This window comes from Babylonia areolata, chromosome 9, assembly GCF_041734735.1.
Source record: "Babylonia areolata isolate BAREFJ2019XMU chromosome 9, ASM4173473v1, whole genome shotgun sequence".
Taxonomy (NCBI): Eukaryota; Metazoa; Mollusca; class Gastropoda; order Neogastropoda; family Buccinidae; genus Babylonia; species Babylonia areolata.
In genome coordinates, this window is record NC_134884.1 from 15,413,503 (window position 1) to 15,418,502 (window position 5,000).

At 42.3% G+C, this 5,000-nt stretch overlaps 1 protein-coding gene across 4 annotated transcripts in view; it reads left to right on the forward strand.

Moving 5' to 3' along the window:
• Positions 1-5,000, forward strand: part of LOC143286086 (uncharacterized) — a 79,527-nt gene that overhangs the window by 28,778 nt on the left and 45,749 nt on the right. The window lies entirely within an intron of this gene.

Here is a 5,000-nt window from a genome sequence, read left to right on the forward strand (position 1 = left end):
CTCCCCCACATTATCACATCATCATGATCCTCCCCCACATTATCACATCATCATGATCCTCCCCCACATTATCACATCATCATTATCCTCCTCCACATTATCACATCATCATTATCCTCCCACACATTATCACATCATCATGATCCTCCCCCACATTATCACATCATCATGATCCTCCCCCACATTATCACATCATCATGATCCTCCCCCACATTATCACATCATCATTATCCTCCCCCACATTATCACATCATCATTATCCTCCCCCACATTATCACATCATCATTATCCTCCCACACATTATCACATCATCATTCTCCTCCCCTATATTATCACATCATCATTATCCTCCCACACATTATCACATCATCACTATCCTCCCCCACATTATCACATCATCATTATCCTCCCCCACATTATCACATCATCATTATCCTCCCCCACATTATCACATCATCATTATCCTCCCCCACATTATCACATCATCATTATCCTCCCCCACATTATCACATCATCATTATCCTCCCCCACATTATCACATCATCATTATCCTCCCCCACATTATCACATCATCATTATCCTCCCCCACATTATCACATCATCATTATCCTCCCCCACATTATCACATCATCATTATCCTCCCCCACATTATCACATCATCACTATCCTCCCCCACATTATCACATCATCATTATCCTCCCCCACATTATCACATCATCATTATCCTCCCCCACATTATCACATCATCATGATCCTCCCCCACATTATCACATCATCACGTCTCCTCCCCACATTATCACATCATCATTCTCCTCCCCACATTATCACATCATCATTATCCTCCCCCACATTATCACATCATCATGATCCTCCCCACATTATCAGCATCATCACTCCTCCCCCCTTTCTCTCTCTCCCCACTATCCCCATCACATTATTCCCTATACATATACTCCCATTACTATCATCTCCCCTATCAACCTCCCCCATTATCACATCATCATATCTCCCCCATTATCACATCTATTCCTCCCCCATTTCACTCATCATATCCCCCATATCACTCATCATATCCTCCCACATTCACATCATCATATCCCCCAATTATCACATATCATATCTCCACATATACACTCATTTCTCCCACATTATCAATCTCATATCCTCCCCATTATCCATCATCATTCCTCCCCCACATTATCATCATTCCCCATATACTATCACTCCCTACACACATTACTCCCCATTATACATCATCATATCTCCCCATATCCATCATCATTATCCTCCCCAATTATCACATCATCATTATCCTCCCCATATCACATCATCATTATCCCCATTATCATCATCTCCCCCCTTATCACATCATCATTATCCTCCCCCAATATCACTCATCAGATCCTCCCCACATTCAATCATATACTCCCACATTTCACATCTCATTCTCCCCATTATCACATCATCATGATCCTCCCCACATTATCCATCATCCTCTCCACTTATACTCATCTTTCCCCCCCCTTATACTCACTTCCCCATTTACATATCTATCCTCCCACATTACATCATCATCCTCCCATTATCATCACTTCCTCCCCATTTCAATCATCATTCCTCCCTTTCATCATCTATCCCCATTTCACCATCCCCATTCCATATCTATCTCTTAATCATATCCTCCCACATTACAATCATCACTCTCCTTATCACATCATCATCCTCCCCACATTATCATCATCATTCTCATATACTCTTCCTCCCCCATTTCATCACATTCTCCCAATTTCCTCTATCCTCCACTTAATCATCATTATCCTCCCACATTATCACTATCATCATCCATCCTCCCCCCATTATTCATCTATCTCCCAATTATCACATATCTCTCCCTTATCATCTCAATCTCCCATTATCAATCATACTCCTCCCCCATACAATCATAGTCTCCAATACATCATCATATCCTCCCACATTATACATCATCATATCCTCCCCCCTTATCACATCATCAATTCCAATTTCACTCTATCCTCCCATTATCACTCTCATTATCTCCCATTATCACATCATCATATCCTCCCCATATCACATCATCATATCCTCCCCTTATATCATATATCTCATACTCTCCCCCCCATTATCATCATCACCTCCCATTATCACATTCCTCCCCATTATCATCATCATCCCCAATTATCACTATCATTCTCCCCATTATACATCATCTACTCCCATTCACATCTCATTCCTCCCCAATTATCACATCTCATATCCCATTATACATCATCATTATCCCCCTTATCAACATCATTCCCCCATTATCACTCTCAATCCCCACATTTCCATCATCACTATCCTCCCCATTATCACATCTCATTTCCATTATCCATCATCATCCTCCCCTCATTATCACATAAATCATGATCCTCCCCCACATTTCGCATCATCACTATCCTCCCCCACATATCACCATCATCATTATCCTCCCCCCGTTATCCCTACATCATATCCTCCCCCATTATTGTCACATTATCATTATCCTCCCCCACATTATCACATCAATCATTATCCTCCCCCCATTATCAATCATCATTATCCTCCCCCCATCAGCACATCATCATTATCCTCCCCCCCGTTATCACATCATCATTATCCTCCCCCCATTATTCAATCATCACGATCCTCCCACATTATCACATCATCCTTATCCTCCCCCATCATTATCAACATCATCGATCTCCCCCACATTATTCACATCATCACGATCCTCCACACATTATCACATCATCATTCTCCTCCCCCCATTATCACATATCTGATCATCCCCCACATTATCACATCTATCATGATCCTCCCAACACATTATCCACATCATCACTATCCTCCACACAAGATCACATCATCATTATCCTCCCCCACATTATCTGATCATCAATGTCCTCCCCTCATTATCACATCATCATCATGATCCTCCCCCACATTATCGCATCATCACTATCCTCCCCACATTATCACATCATCATGATCCTCCCCCACATTATCACATCATCACTATCCTCCCCCTCATTATCACATCATCATGATCCTCCCCCCCTTTATCACATCATCATGATCCTCCCCCATATTGTCACATTATCATTATCCTCCCCCACATTATCACATCATCATGATCCTCCCCCCACATTATCACATCATCACTATCCTCCCCCACATTATCACATCATCGTGATCCTCCCCCACTTTATCACATCATCACTATCCTCCCACATATTATCACAATCATCATTATCCTCCCCCACATTATCACATCATCATTATCCTCCCCACATTATCACATCATCATTATCCTCACCCCATTATCACATCATCATTATCCTCCCACACATTATCACATCATCACTATCCTCCCCCACATTATCACATCATCATTATCCTCCCCCACATTATCACATCATCATTATCCTCCCCCACATTATCACATCATCATTATCCTCCCACACATTATCAATCTTATTGCACGGTATTGCTTCGGTCAACTGAAGCTCGTTCAAGTTGTTGAATGGTTGCTTTGTAAACTGACTGACCTGACCTTTATTTCAAACTCTGTTCTGTTGTTGCTATGTCTTGCTTTCTCGACGCTTTCTCCTTTTTACTCTCTTGCTTTTCTTTCCTTTTTTTTTCTCCTGTGTCTCTTTGTCCCCTCTCTGTCTGTCTGCCTGTCTGTCTCCTCCCCCACCCCCCTCTCCCTCTCTCTCTCTCTCTCTCTCTCTCTCTCTCTCTGTTTGACTGTCTGTCTGGCATAACCACGCCTGAATCCAGCCTGTGACTCTGTTAGCATATCATTTTCTTCAGCCCATTTGACAAGTCTTCCGTTTAGCACTGATGTATAACATTTGCTAATAAGACTGAGTTAGAATTAATTTACAATGCACGAGAAGCACTTTTGTTCTACAGGTTAAGTTAGTACGTATTTTACATTTTGTTGTGGTTGAGTGATCACCATATTGTGTACTTTTGACCTCTTTCTAGGGGCCGGAGGCCTGGAGATTAAAGTTTTGTTCTTGTTCTTGTTCTCTCTCTCTCTCTCTGTTTGACTGTCTGTCCATTGCTCTTGTTTTCCTTATTTGGTGTTCTTGATTGTACTTTATCATTGATCTGTATGTTTTTCGGTAAACTCCTTTAGATTCTGTGTGTGTGTGTGTGTGTGTGTGTGTGTGTGTGTGTGTGTGTGTGTGTGTGTGTGTGTGTGTGTGTGTGTGTGTGTGTGTGTGTGTGTGTGTGTGTGTGAGAGAGAGAGAGAGAGAGAGAGAGAGAGAGAGAGAGAGAGAGTATGTGTGTGTTCTTGTTGTTGGTTTTATGCTTGTTGAAGTTGTGCTTGTTGCCATTTTCGTTTTTATCTCATTCGTATCACAAAGCTCACGAACGTTAATCTTCACTACTACTACAACTACTACTACTACTACTACTACTACGACTACTACTACTATACCATCCCTACATTCTTGGTCACGTTCGGATAACAAGAACATCACTTACAGATAGCTTGAGTGTTTTGTGTTCAAACCTGTCCAGTTGCTATGTGGAGGGTCAGCGACCTTCACGTTCAATACCGGTGATGGAGTCTATCCTTAACCAACGTTTTTTTTTACCCCGGGGTAAAATCAAAAACAAAGCCTGCCTGGTCTAGATAAGCCCTAGGGTGTATGTAGACTAAGAATGTAAACTTCAACTAGTCAGAAACGATGGGCGCAACCGCCGAGTGGTTAAAGCTTTAGACTTCCAATCTGATGGTCCCGGGTTCAAATTCCGGTCACGACGCCTGGTGCGTAAAGGATGGAGATTTTCTCCCATGTCAATCTATGTGCAGACCTGCTAGTGCCTGAACCCCCATCGTGTGTGTATACACATGCATAAGATCAAATACACACGTTAAAGATCCCACAATCCATGTCAGCGTACGGTGGGTTATGGGAAGCAAGAACATACCCGGTATGCAC